The sequence below is a fragment of the Notamacropus eugenii genome, chromosome 3 (assembly GCF_028372415.1).
Source record: "Notamacropus eugenii isolate mMacEug1 chromosome 3, mMacEug1.pri_v2, whole genome shotgun sequence".
Lineage (NCBI taxonomy): Eukaryota > Metazoa > Chordata > Mammalia > Diprotodontia > Macropodidae > Notamacropus > Notamacropus eugenii.
This window is the reverse complement of record NC_092874.1, coordinates 49,285,669-49,309,804: the sequence shown is the minus strand read 5'-3', so window position 1 is coordinate 49,309,804 and position 24,136 is coordinate 49,285,669. Positions and strand designations below refer to the sequence as shown.

The 24,136-nt window shown below is 41.0% G+C and overlaps 3 long non-coding RNA genes across 18 annotated transcripts in view; 1 reads left to right on the top strand and 2 right to left on the bottom strand.

The window, feature by feature from the left end:
- Positions 1–24,136, top strand: part of LOC140530917 (uncharacterized) — a 1,083,438-nt gene that overhangs the window by 200,405 nt on the left and 858,897 nt on the right. For 11 of the 15 annotated variants that reach the window (XR_011976155.1, XR_011976146.1, XR_011976153.1 and 8 more), the window contains 3 exons: positions 12,263–12,427; positions 18,911–19,054; positions 20,011–20,130. This is a non-coding gene — a long non-coding RNA (uncharacterized lncRNA). Of the gene's footprint in view, positions 1–11,085; positions 11,142–12,262; positions 12,428–18,910; positions 19,055–20,010; positions 20,131–24,136 lie in introns of those variants that run through there. The other 4 variants (XR_011976158.1, XR_011976156.1, XR_011976157.1 and 1 more) reach the window with 2 other exon arrangements.
- The window catches only part of LOC140530934 (uncharacterized), a 59,044-nt gene that overhangs the window by 32,502 nt on the left and 2,406 nt on the right, over positions 1–24,136 (bottom strand). The window lies entirely within an intron of this gene.
- LOC140530939 (uncharacterized) lies at positions 9,672–17,622 on the bottom strand. The gene is made up of 2 exons (XR_011976189.1): positions 15,331–17,622; positions 9,672–12,404 (listed from the first exon to the last, which is right to left on the bottom strand). It is a non-coding gene; the product is annotated as an uncharacterized lncRNA (long non-coding RNA).

Genomic DNA, 24,136 nt, shown 5'->3' with positions numbered 1-24,136 from the left:
TCCTCCTTAATAGACTGATCCTTCACCTGGAAGATGGTCATCTATCTGAGAACCAGTGTGGCTTCAGAAAGGGCCAAGGAACAGTCAATATGGTGTTTGCTGCCCGACAACTCCATGATAAATGTCAGGAGCAGAACAGAGGTCTGTACACAATGTGTGACATTGTTAGTCATGAGGGCTTATGGAAAATTATGTCAAAATTTGGTTGCCTAGAGAAGTTCATCAGTATGGCGCATCAATTTCATGTTGGCATGTTTGCCTGGGTTTTGGATAGTGGACAAAGCTCTTGTGCCTTCCCAGTCACCAGTGGAGTGAAACAGGGCTGTGTGCTTGCTCCCATGCTTTTTAGCATGATGTTTTCAGCCATGTTGTCAAATGCTTTCACTGAGGATGAACACGACATCAAGGTCAACCACCATACTGATGGTAAGTTCTTCAGTTTGAAAAGGCTATAAGCCAAGACCAAAGTGGAGGAAGTGTTGGTACATGATTTCCTGTTTGCAGATGATTGTGCACTCAATGCAGCCTCTGAAGCTGAGATGCAACAAAGTATGGATCAGTTCTCTGCTGCCTGTGCTCATTTTGGCCTAACAATTAACACCAAGAAAACACAGGTGCTCCATCAGCCACCAGCACACCATCCATACTTGAAACCATTGATTACAACAAATGGAGAAGTTTTGAATGCTGTGGATAAGTTCACTTACCTTAGTAGTGTACCATCCAGGGATGGGCACATTGACAATGAAGTTGATGCATGCGTTGCCAGAGCTAACTCAGTGTTTGGGAGACTCTGAAGAAAAGTTTGGGAGAGAAGAGGTATTAGACTGACTACCAAACTGAAGGTCTACAGAGCTGTTGTGCTGACCTCATTGTTGTATGCCTGTGAAACATGGATGGTTTGCCAGCGCCATGACAAGAAACCAAATCGCTTCCATTTGAACTGTCTTAGGAAGATTCTGAGGATCACCTGGCAGGATAAGGTACCAGACACTGAAGTCCTTGCTCGAGTGAACTGCCAAGCATTCAAACTATGCTTCAGAGAGTGCAACTCTGATGGGCTGGCCATGTTGTTTGAATGCAAAATACACGCTTTCCAAAAATACTATTTTATGGAGAATTCACATGGGGCAGGCGATCACATGGTGGTCAGAAGAAGCGATACAAGGACACTCTCAAGGTCTCTCTCAAGAACTTTGGATTTGACTGTGCCAAATGGGAGACAGTGGCACAGGACCGCTCAGCATGATGTGCCCACATCAGAAATGGTGCTGTGTTACATGAGCAAAGCAGAATTGAGACAGCACAAAGTAAAATGTAGGATGCGCAAATTTCGAGTATCTACCCCAAAAATTCATACGGAGTATTACAGATTGTAATCTACCCATGTCTTCTTATCTTTTGTGACTGTTGTCTATATCCTTCCATAAGTACTTCGTGGAGGCTCTGCTTGTCCTCACCCTAGAATATTATTATATTACAGACCAATTATGTTAAAGACAAATGATAAGGGAGAGAGTGGCGATAATAGAAGAGGCAATCTTCTGAAGAGTACCCTAGTCTAGAACCTGAGCTAGTAGCTGCCCTCTGGGAACCCAGTTCCATTGAGTGCAAATTGGATGAAGCAGCTGAGAGAGGGTGTCACACATAAATGAACTGATACAAAATGAAGAACCAGAAAACAAAGTACACAATGACTATGATGATATAAATAGAAACAACAACAACAACAATAAAATTGAAACTGAATGCTGTTTAATTATAATGATTAAGTTTGTCCCCAGAGAGGAGAGGAGGAAATGGACCTCTTCCCCTTTACGGAAAAGGGGGACTGTGGGTTTGGAATATTGCCATCAGACTTAGTTGATACATTTGGTTATTTACATTGTCCTTCTTTGTCACAAAGGATGGCTCTTGGGGTTCGGGAGGACTTTCTGGGATCTTGGGATTTTGTGAAATGGTGAAATGAAAGTGACTTCGAAATCAAGGTGATGAAAAGATTTTTTTTTTTAAAGTAACTGAAGGAATTTTATTTATTTATTTTTACGAAAAGATTTTTAAAAAATCCTTTTTAAGACTCTCATATTTGGAAAGATCACAGGGATAATGATTCTTTACTGGCAATTAATCCCTGCCGTTTAACACGGTGTCTGGCATTTAATAAGTGTTTAATGCCTGACTGAACTAATCCAGCCCTGGACATCATTCCCAGTGCTGTCTCTAACCACCCTCTCTCCATTCCCCCCTCATTTTCTTTTAAGGACAGCTTGATCTGTAATCGAAGTGTCAATCACATTTTTAACGTCTCGGTAGTACTGTCTTTCTAATCAGTTTCATTTTTTTCCACAACAAAGAGGAGATGGCTGTTCTGAACTCTTTTCTCCAGCAGATTTGAATGCAGCACAGTGAGGCAGACCAGACACCAGCCAGTGGCAGTCCCAAAGCCAGAGAAGCCTTTTGTTGGAGATAGTAGCAGCCCGCACAATGAATGTAGGCGGAAGCTTCACGAGATCGCTACCCTGAGGCTTGCTTCCTTTGACTTCTTCCAAATTATTATTATTTTTTAGTTAAACATTCTAACCCACAAACATATTAAAGACAAAAGCATAATCTTTTCAAAATATTATGCCTCAGAAACAATTAATTCCTGGAATCAGGAAAAGTCTACCAAGACACAAACAGTACTCCAACCTCAAACCCTCATAGGGTGAAAGAATGCAGGACTGACCAGTTGGTCTCTGCTAACGAAATTCGATCTACGAGTTGCTTACCTATTGTTTATCGAGCTGATTTTGCTAAATTGTAAGGTGCACCGCCGGTGGGCTCAGATCACACACGGTCTCCAGTGTTAACCTCCAAGTTTGATGCGCGCACAAAATGGCATTTTTTGGACGGTTGATTGCCAACAAAATAATAATGAAAGCCTTCAAATCGATATCTTTACCACCTGAGCCAGCTTCTACAACCCTGGGAGTGTATGCGTGTGTGGAACAATCATGGGTGGAGCAATCTCTCCCTCTCTGCCTCCCGCCCCCCATCCCCCCATCTCTGGTGTAGAACAATTGTGGGGGCAGCAGCCGTTGAATAAACCAAGAAACGCAGAATTAAGGATGGATGTAAAGCTCTTTGAGAGGCTTTCAGCGCTCGGTAAATGCCGGCTGTGGTTCATGTCGTCATTATTGTCGTCACGACTGCTGGTTGCCGCTGCGAATGAGCAGCAGCGCGATGGAGATGAGGCAGGTGGTCCTCCCGGCGCACGCTGCGTGACCACAGGTAGAGACAAGGCAGGCGTGGGCATGCTGCTGCATCCTCCCGTGGTCTCCTGCTGCCATCTGCTGGCACCTGCTCTACTGGACCTCGATGCATTCCCCCGGCCTAGAAAAGCGGCCGGAGCTGCTGAGGACAGGACGGCTACCCTGGCTGCATCGGCGAGGGCTGCACTCCATTTTGGTTCCTTCCTAAATTCCTTGCTAACTTCTCCTTTGGACTCTCAGCTCCGCAGGAGTTTGTGGCTGTGTGCAGGGGCCTCCACCCGGGCTGTGACCAGTGGTGAGGGGAGAAAGAGTTGCAAGTCATTGCGGCCGCTTAGACATCGTGACCGTGACCTTAGCCATGATACAACTCTTTAGGGTACCCAGCCCATTGGAGCCTGGATTACTACTTTGACCCAGGGCAGGATAAAAAGACCCTAAGCTGTTCTCCTCAGCCTCCTGTTAGCTATGAGTGTGGCACTATTGGCTGGACCTGGGGTAGTGGTGGGAACGAGTTTGAACCCCTTCCAGGACTCCCAGGGTCCCTCCTCTGCTTCTTTTTCCTAGGGATTGGGGTCTGGGATTAGAACTTTTATCCCTGTCCTCGCTTCTATTTCCTCTTTCCTCAGTCAACCGACATGCATTTATGAAATGTTTACTGTATACCAGGCCTTGGGAATGAAAATACAAACATGGAAACAATCCCTCCTGGTAAGGAGCTTTCTGTTTCCAAATGGGAACCATTTCCCAGAGACTCGGTACTTAGAATCATAGGCTGATCGATTTACAGCTAGAAGGGTCACTTAAACTTACCTAGTTTGATTCATTTTTCCCATTTTACAGGTGAACAAACCAAGGTCTGGAAAGGGAAAGGGATATGCCTAAGATCAGAGTCAATAAACATTTACTGCTGACGTAAAGAAAGGCAAAAGATTGTCCCTACCCTCAAAGAGTTTATAATCTTAAGGGGGAAGAAAACATGCAAAAGGAAGCTGAAAAGGGAGGGGAGGAAGGCAGTGTGTGTGTGTGTGTGTGTGTGTGTGTGTGTGTGTGTGTGTGTGTGTGTTGTTATCTCCATTCTGCCCTCCAATCAAAAAGGATCTCAGACACAGAGGATCCTGACAAGGCATGAGTTCCAGGTCTGATGTGATGTTGCAGGATGAAAGGGTTCCTGGGGACATGATAGAGAAATGTCCAGCAGTGGGAAATGAAGGCACTATTTAGCTAGTACGTACCAGGGTCAGGATTTGAACCTCTAACTGCAAATCCACAAGGTCTCTCATAGTATGTTGTTATGGTTAGTCTTTGGACACAGTGACCTGCCCTCCCATGAAGGAGGGTGCTGGTGCATTCCCGGTAGTGGCCATTCATTAGAACTGTATCTCTATACCTTTTTCATGTTAGGTGGTTAGGTGATTCAGTGTATCTAGCACTGGGCCTAGAGTCTGGGAGACAGGAGTTCCATCTCCCTCTCCCGCTCATATTTACTAGCTATGTGACCTTGGGCAAGTCAGTTTACCTTTGTTTGTCTTGGTTTCTTCAGCTGTGAAATGGAGATAATAGTATGACCCAACTCCCAAGGTTGTTGTGGAAATCAAAAGAAATGACATATGTAGAACACTTAGCCCAGGGCCTTGCAGATAGTAGGAGCTGTACACATGTTTGTTCTCTTCCTGTTATGTCTGGATGAGGCTTTTCTCGTGTGGGGTGATCTGACTTCCGAAATCCTGTTTGGGAGTTGGGAAGATGGGTGATGGTAGTTTCTCAGAATGCATTCCTCCTGCAAAGTAAAAGGACTTTAGCTGTTGTTGCTGTTGCTGACTTGTTTCAGTCCTGTTGGACTCTTCATGACCCCATCTGGGGTTTTCTTGGCAAAGATACTAGAGTGGTTTGCCATTTTCCTCTTCAGCTTCTTTTACAGATGAGGAAACTGAGGCAAATAGGGTTAAGTGACTTGCCCAAAGTCACACAGCTTGCACGTGTCAGAGGTCAGATCTGAATTCAAGATCAATCTTCCTCACTTTAGGTGTGGTACTTTATGCAATAGCTGCCCCCAAGAAGGATCTGTGTCTCCACTATTTTCTATTGGAGTACAATTGTTACAGATATTAAGATTAGACAGAATTTCATTATGGATAGTGATTACTTGATGAAAAAAAAAAGCCTTAATGTTTTTTTTTACATTGTTTTTAGTTTTCACATTCTCTGTTACTATAGGATATTCCACTTTTTAAACTTTTATAAAGTAAAAGTCGCAACTGTTATTTAAATAACAAAATCAAGGATGGTTGTATTTCAGAAAACTAACCTACCTAACCTGGGTTTCAACTACCTTTTCAGCCTTTTGGGAAGTTTCTCTCCCTCTAAAACTCTTGGAATCAGCCTGTCTTTCTTCATTCACCAGATCATCTCTTATTTCTTTGTCCTTGCACTGACTGGCTCCCATGCCTGGAATACATTTCTTTCTTGCCTCTACTTCAAGAGGTCCCTCTCCTTCTTTGAAATGTGACTTAGGCACCTTCTTCTGCCCTCAGACCCCTGCCTGCCTCCCAAATTCCCTTGTATTTAACTACTTTGTGGGTGTATAAGTGTAAATACGTAAATGCACATGCACATACATATATGTATCAGCTTTATATCTGCGATGAATATATTTTTATACATATTTGTCCTTTCCCCTTCCTGCCATTAGATTGTAAAGTCATTTCAAGTAGGATCATTTCATTCTTTCTCCTTTATCCCCAGCACCCAGCTATAGTGCTTGGAGCAAAGTAGATGCTTAATAACACTTTATGAGTAATCTATTGATTGATTGGTCAACCGTGCAGCATTTATCCAGTGCCCACTATACATCTGGTACAGTTCAGTTAAATCCTTTAGATGTGTGGAAAAGGAAATAGATTTGAAAACCTGCTTTGCAGAGGGTTCACCTAGAAGAGTTAGCTTATGCTGCCATCTGGTGGATCAGCTTGGAAATGGATGATGATAATTAGGATTAGAACTTTAGAACTGGAAGCTTTGAGAGATAATTGGATCAAACCTCCTCATTTTACAGAGAAGGAAACTGAGGCCCAGAGAACTTACTTCACTCATCCAAGGTCACACAGCTAGTAAGCAGCTGAGTCAAGAGTTGAAGCCAGGTTCTCTGAGTCCAAATCTAGCATATCTTCCACTGTGCTTCACAAGTACTCTGTGGGTGTTGTTATCCCCAGGTAGTATACCCATTTTACAGATGAGAGAATTAAGGACAAGAATTAAATGTTTTCTGCATGCCAGATAATGTACCAGGTTTTGGAATACTAAGATAAAAATGAAAAACATTCATAGGATCTTAGATCTGGAGCTTGAGGGGGAACCTTAGAGACCATGTAGTCCATAATTCATTCTATGTCTGAGGAAATTGAGACCTAGGGATGTTAAGTTGCTTCAGTCAGACCTGAGTAAGGTGCCAGCATGGGGCACTGAATACTTGGGAGAGAGAAACTTACCAATTGTGTAACCTTGAGCAAGTCACTTAACCCTGTTTGCCTCAGTTTCCTAATTTGTAAAATGACCTGGAGAAGGAAATAACAACTCAGTATCTTTGCCAAGAAAACCTCAAATGTGGACAGGAAGAATTCAATGTGATTGAAAATGATTGAACACATGCAATGCCTCATAAGTTTGCCAAGGAGGGGCCTCTACTAGAATGTAATGTGCCTCCACAACAGGATTTAAACTCAGGTGTGGCTCCAGGATACTTTCCATTATATTAAGTTACCTCCTTTTTACCCTTCTCTTAATATGTATCTTATATTTTTAAAAGCATTTTCCCTTTCATTTTGGCTAAATCTCTTGAGAAAGGCATCTATGATCAGCTCCTCCATTTCCCTCTCACTTGATCCCAAGCCCTCTGTAATCTGACTTTTGCAATTGAAATGGCTCTCCCCAAAGTTTCCAGTGATCTCTTAATGGCCAGATCTATTGGGTTTTTTCAATTCTCTTGCACCTTGTCCTCTCCTGGATACTCTGTCCTCCCTAGGTTTCTGTGATACTGCTTACTCCTGACTTCTCCTTCGTAGACATGTCTGCTAACCTCGAGTATCCCTTTAGGTGCTATCTCAGGATATCGTCCCTTTTCTCTCTATACTGTGTCTTATAGTTCTCAGCAGCTCCCATAAATTCAATTATCATCTCTATGTAGGATGACTGCCAGATGAAGAATTTAGTCCTAGTGTCTGATGAGTTTCAGTATCATATCTCCAACTCCCTCTTGGATATTTCAAACTAGATGTCCCATAGATATCTTCAGCTTAACAAGGTCCAAAACAGAATCCACTATCTCTGCCCCTCCTGCCCAAATTTCTCTCTCTTTGAATTCCCCATGTTCTGTCCGTGGTACTGCCACTCTTCCAGTGACATAGGGTTGCACCCTTGGTGTTATCTGGACTTCTCACTTGGGAGCCTCTCATCCTCCCTACCTACTCTGTTGACAAATCTTGTTTGTTTCTACTTTCCCAATATCTTGTATGTATAATCCTCTTTCTCTACACACATAGGCACAACTCCATTCAGTCCCTAGATTACTGCAGCAGTTTTCTAGCATGTCTTTTTGCCTTAGGTCTCTTCCCCACTCCGGTTATCCTCCATTTAGCTGTCAAGGAGATTTATCTAAAGTATAAGTGGTGACCAAGTTCCCTTGTTCAGTAAACACCAGTGATTCCCTATCACTTCCAGGATTAAATATGAAGTCCTTTGGCATTTAAAACTTTTCACAATCTGGCCTCTCTCTCTTTCCAGTCTTATTCCCCTCTACACATTGACCTATTTGTAGTTCCTCAAACACAACACTCCATATCCCACCTCCATGCCTTTGCACCAGCTCTCCTCCTTGACTGGAAGGCTCTACCTTGTCATCTCTGCCTCTTAGCTGCCCTGTGCTCATCTCATCGCTCATCTCAAATCCCATCTGCAGGAGGCTTTTATACCTTTTCTCTCCCCTCCCCTCCTCCCTCAGCTTCTAATGCCTCTCCCTTTCAGATTACCTTCGTCTACACTGTGAATATTCTCTGTGTACCTAGATATTTACATATTGTCTCTATTATATTGAAGGCCCAAATGAAGGATAGGAGTGTTGGTTTTTATTTTTTTACCTTTCTTTGTATCTCTAATGCTTAGTGAAGTCTTGTCAGGCACATAATAAGGGCTTAATGCTGGCTGACTGACTTATTACTTAATTGGATCCTCAGACTAGCTCTGTAAGACTGGCAGGGCTGATGTCATTCCTCCCCTCCCCATTCTCTCATTTAAAAAAAATTAGATCTTTGATTTTCTTGGTATAGGAAACTTCCTCTCCCCATCTAGATCTGCATCAGCCCTGTAATTTATAGTTTTATAGAGTTTTCTGGGGGCACAGGGTCATACAGCCAATATACGTCATGGACATATTTTGAACTCAGGTCTTCCAAACTCTGAGGGCAGCCCTCTGTCCACTTAGAACCTTTGCTTCCTAGGTCACTGTTCTTTCCATGAATTCTGAACTGGTTGCAAAAATAGAAGATTTGATTTGTTTTTATATGGACCAGGAGGTTTATGCCCTTTGGAACATATGTGCTATGCTAAGTCCTACTAACATATCTGTGACTTATTTTTGTATTTCACATAAGCTTAAAAAGAAGCAAACATTGATTTTTCTTGGTTACGTTGGAGGGTGCATTCGTAGGGAAAATATTTTTGAATTATTTTACTAACGATGTCTTAGGAAAGTTCTTGTTTCTCTCCCCCTCCTCTTCCATTCTTATGGTTAGTGAAACATTTAAGCAGCTTGATAAATATGACATGATTTTGGGAAGAGGAGAACACAAACAAATTAGGGGAATCAAGGAAGACTTCTTGTAGGAGGTAATACCTGAACTAGACCTTGAAGGAAGCTAAGGGTTCTAAGAGGGGAGGGAAGAGAAAGGACATTCCAAGCATATCAGAGAGCCTATGCAAAGGCATGGTGGTGGGAAGTGAAATCTCCCTTCCACCTTTCAGCCTCTGTCACACAGTAGAGACCCACAGTTCACAACATCCATGACTAGGATTTCTCAGCTAGAGAAACAAACACCATAAAATATCAACAAAAAATATTCAAATGTGGCTTTTCTCACAGATGGCACTTATTCAGCAATTGGCAAATGGATGAAAGTTAGGTCCTACGGCCCAACTGCTGGGCCAACTCCCGAAGCCTCATGTGCTCCAGGCATGACCGCAGAGGGACGGAGGTTTGCCTGGTAGAGGTTCTCCTAGGTAACATTTTCAAACAGAGTTCCTTATAAGCCCCACTGCTAATTAGAACTAAGCAAAGACTCCTTTAAATACCCAAAGGGAAAACTGGCAGCAGGCCACTTGATCTGTGAAATGTGTTAGCCTCAAGCAGAGAGAAAACACACTGATAACTCTTGGATGCATTTCTATTTATTTTCCTCATAGTTTAGTGTCTGTTTAAAAGAATGCACAAGCTGTTGGCTTTGTATGGTTAGTCGTCCTTCTATTCCCCCTTGAATAAATCCACTGCCAGTTAGCTGTGCTGGGCAGTTCTGGAATGGGCTACACTTGGGTGCTCTGTGTGCGCTTCAGTCTGGGCTGAAATAGTCTCAGGAAGCTTGTCTCATTTGAATATTGAAACAGAAGTCGTCTAAGGCTTTCTTGACCTGATCCAATCACCAGGCTAGGCCCAGTCCTCTAGCCTAATTTTCATTATCCAACCTCCAGGCAAGTCCATTGTCTCAAGTGGAAGGAAGCCAAACATTAGCACAAGTCAGTATAGGGCCCAGCTTGGTGCTGAAGCTGTATCCAGTGGTTTGGATGTCAAGTCTAGCTTAGCCACTTCTGCCCATGTGACCTCAGGCAAGAGAGCTAACCTCTTTGGGTCTCAGTTTCACATCTCTAAAATTAGGGGTTTGGGTTAAAGTCCTTTCCAGCTCTACATCCATGATCCCATGGGACAGTGGAGAAGGAACTGCCCTGTTAAATGGTCTCTGTTTCCTTCAAACTATGAATGCTGAAGCTGGAAAGAATCTTAGAGACTGTCTTATAGGTGGCTAGGAGTCCAAATCCAGCCATAGATACGTACTAGCTGTGTGACCTTGGGCAACTCATTTAACCTCTGTTTGCCTCAGTGTCCTCATCTGTAAAATGGGGATAATAATAGTACCTGCCTCCTAGGGTTGTTGCGAACATAATAGTTGTTCACATCACACAGTGCCAGGCACATAGTAGGCAGCTAATATTTCCCCTTATTTCCCCTTCCCCCAGCCCCCTAAACTGATCCAGAGCTCTCATTTCATACATGAAAAGACTGAGTCCCTGATTCCATGATCAAATCCACCCATTCTCTCTGCCAGGTGCCTTGAGAGGTGTGCTTGTTTTCCATTTTTTTGTCAAGGCCTTAATGATAATACCTGTGATTCACCAACCTAGATTGCCGTTAATAAGTTTCCATTTCTAGCCAGAGAGGGAAATGTATACATATTAAACCATGGGTTTCTCTCTTATCCAGAAGACCATTTAAATGAATATACCAGCAGTATAGCTTCCAGGAGTGTTAGTCATTATCCATCTACTATTTTATTGCAATACATTGATTATTCCCACCAGCCCAAAAGTACTTACTAATCAGCATGGCTTTGAAAATCAAGGTGCATGGAAAAATAGGGGATCTAAGGATATAAAATGTCGCAGAAAAGGAGGTAGTTCCAAACATGTATAGCTATAATAGCACTTATAGAATACTTTAAGATTTGCAAAATGCTTTACAAATGTTATCTCATCTGATCCTTGAAATAGGTGCAGTTATTATTTTCCTTTTACAGGTGGGGAAACTGAGGCAAACAGAGGTTAAGTGACTTGCCCAAGGTCACACAGCTGGTAAGTGTCTGAGGTTGGATTCAAACTCCTGTCTTTTTGATTCCAGACACAGGGCTCTATCCACTGTGCCACCTGGCTATTTAAGCACAGATCACAGAATGTGATGTACTATTGATTATGTTAATGGTAGAAGTAGACAACCTCCTGACATAATCATAATTAAAAGATCCCTGGGGTTTTCTAGTATGGACCCCTTCTCAGAAGAATGTTTTTTAATGTGTAAAATAAAATGTCTAGGATTACAAAGTAAGCCAATCATATTGAAGTACAGTTGTTAAAATATTAAAAAATACCTAGTTCATAGACCCCCTCAGTGAAAGGAGCCCTGATTTAAAGGGCGTTGAGGTCTTGTTAAGTCACCACACCTGTGACTCCATACTCAGCTTCTTCTTCCAGTCTTCTAATGCCAAGCAGTATGAGGAACCAGAACAAAGATTCTGCGATGCAAGTGGTCTGGGTGAGGTGGGGAGGTGGTGAGTGCAACTGAACGGGTGGCCTACTAAAGATGAGCCTGTAGCATGCCAACCTGTCAGGAGTTTCAGTGATCAAGGTCTAGTCAGTGTGGCAATGGTGTGGATCCATGGCCAGAAACCTTTAGAGAGTCAGCTTGGTGAGTGAACCCTTGTTGCCATGCAAATCAGAAATCTGAACAGACCACCCCATTCTGACCCAATGCAAAGACTGAAAATTTGGGGAAACTGAGAATCTCAAAGGGGTTAAAACCCCCTAAATACTTAGGTTTTGGGGGGTTGACATCAAAGTGGCATATTTTTAAACTTTGAAGTGAGTTTGAGACTTATTAACACTGACATCCTACCATCTTTCTGGTGCTTCCTCTTCCATGCCTTAAGTCTTGATTGAGTATTTCCATAATAATGAAACAGTCTTCCCCCAGCCTGCTGTATAGCCTACTGTATACAGTAAACACACCCTTGCCTATGGTAACCTGAGTTCCCCAAAACACAACTTTAGGTAAAATGCTGTGTTAGGAGGAAGTTAGTTTCAAAGCAACCATGTAATAAAATTCATAAGATAAATAGAATTATAAATTATAAAATTAATATAATGAAAAGTTTGTGAATAGCTAAAACTTGGGCTTTTATTAAAATTGGTCTTCACAGAGACCTGAGATCCTATTCGACTTGAACTGGGCAGCACTTCTAAGGGCAGAAGTAGAAACTCAACAGGTCAAGACACCAGGGACGTTGGGGCAGAGCAATGAAAGATAGTCAGAAACCAAGAAGCCAAGAATCCGGCTACATCCTGGAAGGAGAAGGGAAAAGAGGGTAAGTTCCTCCCTTGGAATCCTCCAACTTTTAGTTTAAATTCGAGCTAGAGATGATAGCTCTTGGGTGAGTCTGGATATTGTTTCTCTAAACAAGGGGCTGAAAGAGTGAATGAAATAAAATTTATAGTCCACAACTTGGGCAGATACATTCCTTTCCCCAGGAAAATAGCAACTGCGAAGTAATGAGAGCTGGAGGTTGGGGATTCAGGAACCAAATCCCCCAGATATCCCACCCTCTCTTTTCAAGGGACTGAAGAGCAGGGCAGCCAATGGGGTAGTAATTTAGAGTAAAAGGTTTAAAAAAAATTCAAGAATTTCGTGTGTGTGTGTGTGTGTGTGTGTGTGTGTGTGTGTGTGTGTTCCAAAAGCAGCTAGGTGGAACAATTAACTCAATAGTCTTTCTAGTAAATGAGGCCCTGACCGGTTTGTAGAAAATGTTTTCACGTCAGTGACATTTAACTTTGCTCCTTGCGAAAAGCAGACTCAGACTGGGCACTAGAACTGAGTCGAGCAGGTCTTCTGGATTCATTACTGTCCGGAAATTCTGACTTTAGGGTGGGGCTTAGTTATGATGCATTAATGATGTTATTGCAAAGTGATGTTGGCCAGAACAACTTTTTTAGAGAAGTATGCCTGCACATTTGAAAATTATACTCCCAAGTATGCTGTATTTAGACATGTTTATTTTGATTTTGTGTCTTGAGGCAGTGTGCTGTAGCTAAAGGAGCCTTGGGCTGGCTGTCAGGAAACCTGGATGCTGGCCTCATTCTGCCACCAGCTGGCTATGTGGCCATGAACAAATCATGTCCCTTCTCTAAATTTCAATTTCCCATCAGCAAAACAAAAGGTTCTAACTCAAGGATTTTCTTCCAGCTGGTCTGAGATCTTCCTCTGGATTATCTCTTTGGTACTTCAAGTGCCTGTCCAGTAGAGGCGGTGGGGCAGAGTATATGGCATGCTAAGTTTGAAGAAGAGAATGCAAGGGTTCAAATCTTGTCTCTGACACTTACTAATCATGTCTCCTTAGCAAGACACTTAACGTGGCTGACCCCGGGGTTCTTTATTTGTAAAATGAAGGAGTTAGAGTACATCAGAGGTTGCCAACTAGGAATATGTATATCTCTAGCAAGTGTAAGGTACTTGTCAAGGGGTTATGAAGCATATAGCTATACTATCCTACTGAGATATTACTAAAATAGTAGAGGAAGCTAGGTCACACAGTAGATAGAGTGCTGGGTCTGGAGTTCAAATCCAGCCTCAGACACCTTGGGCAAGTCACTGAACCTCTGTTTACCTTAGTTTTCCTAACTGTAAAATGGGGATAATAATAGCACCTATCTCCCTACCTGGTTGTGAGGATCAAAGGGGATAATATTTGTAAAGTGCTTAGCACAATGCCTACCACATAGGTATGTAAATGCTATCTATTATCATTGTAACAAGTAAAAAAAAATTACAGATCTGAGAGAGAATGGTATAGAGACTTCCAGTGGGTTGGAAGGGAAGGGAGCATTGTGGAACATTTGAGTAATCTGAAAGACACTGAAAGAATAATTTCTATTGATCAGAACCAAATGAAATGAGATTTAGATATAAAACTTTTCATATTTAGTTAGAAAAAGTCAGCCACAATGACCTAGTGAAAGATGTGCTAACTGATCTCCATAATACCCACAGACTCTCCCTGATTTTTAGTTTCCTTTTGTGTCTTGTTCCACCCCTCCTCCCCTCCCCCAGGTTGTAAGCTCCTTGAGATCAGCCATTGCTTTTTGCCTTTTTTTTTTGTATCCCTGGTGCCTGGCACAAAGTAGACGCTTAATAAATGCTTATTAATTGATTGACTCTAAACCGATATTCAGTCAGTGAAGCTACCAAATGTTTTGTGTACCTTTGGTGTATATATCCCATTCTGTGCTTCTCCCAGTGCTTTCATTCTGTTTGTAACAACTTACCTCTGTGAATCAAGAATCTCCATCCTGTTCTCAGTCAAATCCAAAGCAACAAATGAACTGGAGGTTGAATATGAAATTTAGATATCTCTTTCAAAAATTATACTGAGAATTAAACTCTTGGTCAACAAGCAACAGAATCAAGATTCTCCCTAATTTAGTTAACTATGGTCTGATAAACACCAACTTCAAGACACTAAAAATGCTATCTACCAAATAAAGTTTTCTTTATGAAAAATCACTTTCTTTCATTTCCTACATGAAAATTAATAATTAAAAAAATGCATTTATTACGTGATTTTATGTGCTGGCCATATAGCAAAAATGTTGATCTTAATCTGAATCATGTAAGTTCTAAGTGTTGGGGGAACAACAAACAAATACAAATACAGGCAAACAAGACGGTTCCTGTCCAATAAGGAAGAGCACTGGAAGGTCGTATGGAGTGGCAGGATGTTAGGGGCTGGCTGCTCAGGCGGCCACACGGTTATTTTGATGTTAGAGTGAAGTGAATCATTTGATAGTTAACAAAGGGAGGTTTTTTTAGCCATAGCCTAGAAAGGATGTTCAACAAAGACACTCCAGCATGTAGAACCGGATGTGGTCTGAGCAGCAGGGTGTGGTGACTTGGGCAATTTTGGAATATCTACCAAGTCTGAACGTCCCCAACGCTATGTGAGTGGGCCTTATAATAATATCCGTAGTTGACCAGGAAGTCATGTCAATATGGCCAATATGGCACCTTGAGACTGCATCAGGGGAGGCACAACTTGACCTTTGGCCACCAAATGCTGGGATAACTTTGGCATCTTCCAGGGAAAAACTAGCCTAATTCATGTTGCAGGAGTATGGGGGAGCCTTAGTAGATAGTGGTCTGATCAGAGACTGCTTGGAAATGTCTAGGAGGTAGCGCGATGGGCCCAGGACTGACTGAGATAAGGTGAAAACTTACCCATCAGAGCGCAGGATCCCAGGGGGAGAAAGATCCAGTTCTTTTAGAAGGAGAAAAGAGAAGGCCAGAGTACAAATTAGATGACCAGAAAGTTTATCATATGGATGAACTTAGCATTTATTTCCTTTCATATTTGGTCAGTCACTAAACATTGTTTAAGTGCTTGCTGTGTGGCAGGAACTATGCTAAGGGCTGGAGATATAAATACCAAGGGAAAAAATGTCCTTGCCCTGAAGGAGCTTATAATCTAATGAGGGAAAATAACACTCAAAAGGAAATGAAAAAAGCAAGGGAGAGAGGGAAGGAAGGGAAAGTACCCAGCACAGAAGCATGCTGGATAAGTCCAAAGGAATGCAGTCAGATGGTGAATGAATTTATAAGGGGAATGGGAAATTTTCTGAAAGTCAAGGGGTAGGAGAACCAAATATGATTGGGAATGCTTAGAATAAAGGATTCCCTTCCAGATTTCAATTTGTGATCCTATATTTGATCGTTAAATACTAGTGCGTAAAAATAAGCATTTGCTTATTAGAGCCCACAAGCAAGATGATAAATTAAGGGTAAAGCTATTCATTAGACCATGTGATCTGTTCATTAGACCATTATGCCTCTTAATTGGCCAAATTTTGGCAGACATCTGTCATTTGCCAGAGGCTCGTGACCAGGCAAAGGCTTGTGACTGTTACCCATCACAACCGAGCATGTTTCAAGGTGCCAGCCCTAAAATTTGACATTTCACAGTACAGGACAGCGGTCTGTGACCGCTGGCATGCCTTCTTTGGACACAAATGACAACCGAAGTGGATTGTCCCAAGATCTCCTTCCTTGATGCTGTAGACTTTGGGTTTCCACATGCTACCCTTTTCCCTTCTTCTTCATCAAATGATCAATCAACAAGTATTCATTAAGTACCTATTATATGCCATGCACTGTTCTAGGCAGTAGGGATACAAAAACATGAATGAAGCAGTCCCTACTCCCAAGGAACTTACATTTTATCAGAGGAGGCAGATCTGGTCTCTTGTTTTTGGTGCAGACCAGATGAGAGTGGAGTGGAAAGCTCCCCTCAGAACCTCCATTTAAGGAGCACACCCAGGTTGGCCAACTCTTCATTTCTCATCCAACTGTACTTCTTTAGGCTTCATCATCCTCCCATCCTCACCTCAGCTCAGAAACAAGAAAGCAGTACCCAGGATGCCATTCCTGGCTCCCAGAAACTCCCCCTAATGTACCAAACTCATGCTGGATCTCTTCCAGGGACAAGAGGAGAGGAGGGAAAAATGGGGATACTGCTGTTGTCTCTCAGGTCTCTTGTTGAATCCATGGACAGGAGAACCAAGGGGTTTAGCCCTTTTATCATTGAAACTATAGAAGAAATGATACCTCACATTTCTAGAGCTTTACTCTGGTAGGAGTAGCTAACTGCTAATATTATTCTCATTTTGCAGACTAGGAAGCTGAGGTTCTTACAAGATGAGCTTGGGCTTATCTAAACTAATCAATGCCAGAAACGGGACTTTGATGTTAGTGGGTGATTCTAAATCTAGTGCTCTTCTCTATAGAAAATGTGAGTGAGAGTGAGAGCCATGGCCTCTCACATGCAGAATATTTGGGGAAAGAAAAAAATCATAGATTTAGAGCTAGAAGGGACTGTGATGTTCATTTGATCCGATCCACCCATTTTAAAGATGAGGAAACTGAGGTTCATTGAAGAGGAAGTGACTTGCTCATGGTCACATACTAAATGGCATAACTAGAAATATCTAATAGATAGGGGGAATATCTAATAGATATTATCTAATATTGTTTAATAGACAGAGGGAATATTTAATAGATTGCATCTAGTATTTAATAGAGGGAAAATCTAGTAGATAGTATCTAATATTGTTTAATAGAGGGAATATTTAATAGATTGCATCTAGTATTTAATAGAGGGAATATCTAATAGATATTATCTAATATTATGTAGTAGAGGGAATGCCTAATACATATTATCTAATATCTAACAGATACTATCTAATTGTGTGTTCATCCTTCGTTGCCAAAGAAGGCCATGCCATCAGAGAAATAATGACATGACTTGCGCTTGACTTTGTTTTTGAATGAGGCAGGGCTGTGCAGGTCACCAGCCTCACTTCTCCTCCAGAGCCATCTGAATCCAGTGACCAGATATTCATCAGGATGACTGGAGATGACCCAGGAGGAGGTAATTGGGGTTAAGTGACTTGCCTAAGGTCACACAGCTAGTAAATGTGAGGCCAGATTTGAACCCAGGAAGACGAGTCTTCCTAACTTCAGGCCTAGAACTCTATCCACTGTACCACCTAGCTGCCTCATGTAGCTCATATCTGAAGAAATTTAGGAATTCTAAAAGGCAAACATAAAGAGGGAGTAGACTCCAGGCAGTGTATACAAAGGCACAGAGGTAAGAGATGGAACGTCATGTTCTGAAAAAAACAAATGGACCAGTTTGGTTGTAACATAGGGTACATGAAGGTGATTAATTAAGTAATTAAGTACCGTGTAATAAAGCAATCTAAAGCTAGACTATGGAGGGCTCTAAATGCCAAGTGGAAAAATCTGTATTTTATCCTAGAAGATAAAAGAAGCCATTGGAACTTTTTGAGCAGGGTATTGATGTGATGAGAACTGAGCTTTGTCAGCTCTATGGGAGATGGAGGCTTAAGGCAGGGAAGTCAATCCCAAGACTAATCATCAAGGTAAAAGATAATAAAGACTGAACTAAGGTAACACAGATTGAATAGTGAGAAGAGGATGGATAGAAACAACACATATTGTGGATGCAGAATCCACAGGGTTCAAAGCCAGTGCCTAACATTTATAGTCCATGTGACTATGGGCAAGCCACTTGACTTGTAACCTACATAGGCATCTGTAAATTGGGGATAATATTAACTTAAGTACACACATCATTCTGAGAAAAGATTCATAGGCTTCACCAGGAATCTATGACATTAAAAAAAAAGAGAAAAGGTTAAGAACCCCTGACTTTGAGGATTTGACTATAGGTAATACATCCAGGAGGTTGGTAGACAAGAGCCTGAGACTTCATTTGTAGACTCAAGAGGCTTGGGAAGTAGTGAAAAATTTATCAAGAAAGGCTAGCTGGGGAAAAAAAAAAACTTGGTCAGAAGTCAGCACCATGGATGGCTCCAAGGGAAGCTTGTTGCTCTAACACCTTTTTAAAGTGAGACAAACTGGCTCCTTTTCCCTGGAGGCCGCCTGGAAGTACTTGGCTAGTTGTCTGCTGTGTTTTAATGGACTAGGTCTGTTACCCATAGTCTATATTTTCTCTTACAGTCTGTTCTACACAGCCTAAACTTTTGGATTTTTTCCTCTCTTCTACTTGAATAGCATTTTAGAGTTTATAAATCACTTTCCTCACAACAGCCTTGTGAAGTAGGTTGTGAAAGTGGTTTACTTTTCATTTGCCTCCTCTAGGATGTCACACCCTCTTTTGCCTGGCAGAGTAGGAATTTGGGGGGTATGAACTGAACCAGAAGAACTATGAGGCTCCTTCCAACACTAAAATTGTTTAATTCTGTGGTATTCTCACCAGGAACTGAACATTTGGACCTTAACAGGAAGCAATGAGTCAAAGACAGCAATCAGAAATCACCAACACTGCCACTATGCTTGTGTCTGGTTTCACAGGGTCCTGCTCACTCTCACAGATGCATCCTTGGCTACTGAAGAAGCACAGGTGAAGCATATGGCCTCAACTGCCATGTTAATCCCCACTGGTAGGGTGATTGACTCTAGCAGTAAAAATTGCAGAGCAATACCTCCCTGCCTATGCACCTATGTACAGGAGCCACATAAAACAACTGGTTTGAATCTCTGGGAACCCCACCTCTGACACCCACTAGCTATGTGACCATTATGCAAGTGACTCACTATCTCTCAGTTTCAGTTTCTTCATCTTTAAAGTAGACATAATATTTCTTGCAGCATCTACTTTATAGGGTTGATGTCAGACTCCAATGAGATAATATGTATGTATGTGTATATATATATATATACACATAAAGCACTTTAAAATACCTATTAAAATTATTAAATGTCTTTCACCAAATGCTGTTATCACTTTGATAGACTCTGCTGTCTTATTTAGCTGAAGTTACTTCACTGAGGTGAGAGAGGTATTATTTTGGGCTGTCTGTGAACCAGATCATATATGACAGGACTATATTACCCAAAATATATTGTCCCTGAAGTTCAAGGTGATTTGCCTTTCTTGTCTTCTGTGATCATCTGTCCTGAGCAATGGCTATTCTATAATCATAAGTTGAGAAGAAAGTTTTCTCATTATCTATATTTCTGAAAGAGTAGTGTCTAAATGCAGACTCCTACTGATCTTGATTTGCTTGGGTAGTTGGAGGTCTTTGAGGAGGAATCTTGCATAGTGTCACTAGGAGTCTATGATGAGTTTTGGCTCCCCCCCCACACACACATAGATGTCTGTCTGAGGCATGGTCATCTAAAGCTCTCAAGGACTTTGGGTACCATCACAGACCATCTTACCAAAAGTCTCAATGGAACTTTCTGGTTGTTTAGTCCTATAAACTTCTTCAGGCCTATACTCCTCTCCATGTTGTCAGTACTTGGCCTTTCCTGTGATTAACATATCTCTCTATCTGCCTACTCTCTTAATCCCAGATAGCATGGGCTTGGAGAATGGAGAAACTTTGGCATGAATACTATCCCTGACACCTACTAGTTATATGACCATGGACAAGTCCTGTGACTTCTCTGTACCTCAGTTTCTTCATTGGTGAGGTAGGTGGAAATAAGAATGAATGAATGAAAAATCATTGATTAAGGACTTAGAGTGTGCTAGGCACTTTCTTCTGTACTAGGAAAGAAATGCAAAAAGGCTAATTTCTGCCCTCAAGAAGTAGACATTATATATTAAGGCAAGACAACACATTTAAGGGAGTGGTGTCTAGGGAAAGATGCTTTGATTTAGAAAGTCATGTGTAAGTTAAGGGGAGGCATAGGAGAGTTGTTTGAATATTCTTACTCAAAAGGCTCTCTAATCTCATTAATTTTTCCAGTGATTCAGATCATGATTCATCCATGCTTGACCATCCAATGTGTTTCTTGCCTCTCAACATACTAGAGGTCTTCCTTGCGTACTTCTGATATCAAGAGAATACCTGTGAAAAATTCTGCCATCTCTCACCCTTACAATGTGACCAGCCCATTTTAAATTCTTATTATATAATTTCTTAATGACAGTTCTTACTTCTTTTCTTCTTTAAGCTCCTTGTTGGTTTTATGTTGTATCTTGGTCACATCAACTGAAAACACTCTCCATTACCTTCTGTGTGAGATACATTTCTAGTTCTTCAGAAACTTTTGGATTGCATGGCTCCCTGTCATATAACAACACCAATAAAATGTTGATGTTGAAAAAGATGAGTCTTTGCCTTCAAGGTAACCCTGGAATCATTAAAGAGAATTTGAAATGTCTTTAAGGCAATTTCTGTCTTCACCTCTAGGCCCAATTCACTGACCATTTATTCCAGAGGTGTAAAGCTCCAAGTACTGCCCAATTCAGACTAAAATGTGGTTGGGAAATATCTAGCAAAATAAATAAAAATATGATATAACATAAATAATGTTAATTTGTGATTTTCTAAGTCAATATAGATCATGGATTTTGTTCTATTTGAGTTTGACACCACTGATCTAAACTGTCTACATCATAGATTCACACTAATGTAATGATTATCTCTGCAGATGGAAACAACCTATGAAACAAGAAAAAAAATAACCTGATCTTTAGTTGTATTTAAATAGAATGTCCAGAAAGAAGGAAATCTTGTTTCTGTTGTAGTCTGCTATGGTCAGCCAGAATATGGAATATTGTATTTGGTTCTGAGAACCACATTTTAGGAAGGATACTGACAAAACAGATCATATCCAGGGGAGATCAGTCAAGATAGACTAAAGGGTATACTATAGAAGGATTATTTGAAGAAACAAGGGTGTTAAGATGGAAGAAGAGAGGCCTAGAGAAAGGAGGGAGGGACATGATGGGTATCTTCAGGTATCTGGCTCCAGAGAGCAGTACTAGGAGCACTGGATAGAATCTGCAGAGAAGTACATTGTGACTCAATATGAAGAAAAATTTCCTAGAGATTTCATAGTCAGATTTGTTGTACAGCCCTGAACACACAGGTCTTTAGAGTTGTATAACTTCTTTTTGGAGGTGGCACAGTAGACAGAGTGCGGCATCTGGAGTCAGGAAGACCTGAGTTCATATCCTGCCTCGCACCTAACTAGCAGTATGGCCCTGGGCAAGTTAACATTTTTCAGCCTTAGTTTCTTCATCTGTAAAATGGGGATAATAGCTTCTATTTCAAAAGATTGTTGTGAGGATCGAATGAGTTGATATATATGTATCTGTATAAATATATTAAATATATACAATATATAGACAAATTTAAATACTTTATAAACCTTAAAGTACTATAGAAATGCTAACTATTAATATTATTGTCATGCACACATAATTATGAACAGACTGGTACTGTAGAATGTCAACTCATTAAGGGAAAAGACCGTTACATTTTTGTCTTTATACCCCCAAAGCCTAGCTCAATACTTGGTACACAGTAGGTGCTTAATACATTTTTCTTGAATTGAACTGAATTGAATTAGGGTATGAGTTGAAGTAAATGATTTGAGTTTCCTCCCAACTCTTGGGATCTCTGGTTTATGATCCCCTTCTTGCTAATAATCAGGGATCATAAATTCCCTATAACTTGAAGAAGGCCAGTGATACAGTAGATAAGTACTGGACCAGGAGTTAAGAAAACCTGAGCTCAAATACTGCTTCAGACACTTTATACTTGTATGATCCTGGACATGTCATTTAACTTCTGTTTGCCTCTATTTCTTCAAATGTAAAAGGAAGATAATAATAGCACCTGCCATCATTATTCAGTGGGAGTTTGGAGTATGATGGAAAACAGAGCTGTGACTAGGAATCCTTCTTCCTGAGGCAAAAAAAAATGTTACAGGAAGCACATTTAAGCTTGATTTCAGGAAAATTTTTCCAACTATTAAAGCTGTCCACAATTGAAATGGGTTGCCTCATTTTACTCACTGGAGTTCACAAGCCAAGACTGGATGACCATTTATTTGTCAACAAGTCAAGTTAACAACCATTTATGGAACACTTATTATGAGCCTGGCTTTGCTAAATTGGATAAACTGTTTGGGTATATTACAAGGGGGACTCATTATGGGTACAGACTAGTCAGTGATTCTGAATTTCTAATAACAAAGTATTATTACAGATTCTTTCTTAAAGGAATACTATAGGAAGATTATTTTTGGTTGTTATGTGAGGGATAGCTTGGAAAGGGGAGATCTCTCCTGGGAACAGAAAGACCAGTTGTAAAATGAGTGTCATAGAGATGATGAAGGCCTGAACAAGAAAAAGAGAGAAATGTGAGTGATGAGGAAGTAGAATTGGCCAAATTTGGTAGTTTAACTAATATGGAGGGAAAGGAAAGGAACGAATCAAGGGGAGATTCTAGGTTTGAAAATCTGGATGACTGATAGACTGATTGTATCCTAAACAAAAATAGAAATGTTTGGAGAATAGCCTAGTTTAGGGGAAAAGGTCACGAGTTCTGTTTTGGAGGTTCTGAGTTTGGTATGCCAATGGGATATCCCACTGGAAATGCTGAATAGGCAGCTGGTGACACAGAACTGGAACTCAGGAGAGCCATTAGAGGTGGATTTGGGAATCATCTGCATAGAGGTGATGAGATCACTGAGGGAGCATAGAAAAAGAAAAGAAAATGTTCTTTAAAGGACACCCATGATTAAGACACAGGTCTCTTGGTTCTCCTCCTCCTCCTGTGGCTGATCCTTTTTTAGAATCCTTCGTTGTCTTCTCAAGCACCAAGGTTCTGTCTCTGTCTCTTCACTTCTCTTTCTCTCTACTCTATCCCTTAGTGATCTCAACAATTGCTGTAGTTTCAATGATCAAATCAGAGAGATGATTTAAAAAATTTCCCACCATTTGGTTTAGTGCTTTCTGCATATTAAACATTTAATACAAATATTAGTTAAAGAATAGGTGGGAGTGGAATGGTGAAACCAGTTGTCTAGGACAATGATATTAAGTTTACTACCCTGAGAAACTGGTAGAAGAGTGGCACCATTAATTAAAAAGAGACAAATCAAGAAGTGGAGCTAGTCAAGAGGAGAAATTTGGAACCTAGAGATCATTTAGTCTAGCTCCCTCATTTTCAAATAAGAAAAGTGAGGGTGAGAATGTTTCCATGAATTTCCCAATATCACATAGATAAAAAGGAGGTAGAAGCAATATTGGAATCCAGGTCTTCTGAATCCAGATCCAGCAATTGTTCTGCTGTATGGATAAGTTTGCAGGGTGATAGCCAAGGAGAAATGTTTGTAGTAGGTTGGAAATAGTCCATGAGAGATTGCAATGCCATGAAGTTAAAGCAGAAAAGTACAAAATTGGGCAATGATTTTATGCTCCTGGCAATCGTTAGAAACTACCAAATATAAGCCAATCTAATCCAACAAGAACTTAATTAAGCATCTATTATGTGCAAGGAACTGTAGATAGCAAGATGAATAAAAAAAACTTAAATTCTACTGAAGGAAATAGAAACAAGTGGAAGACATAAGTGGGGGAGAGCCAAATACTAGCTCTGAGCACTTGACGTAAATTTTATGAACTGTACGAACATGTTTTGGGGCACAAGATTTTCAATGGTGCGCACCTTGGCTCTTT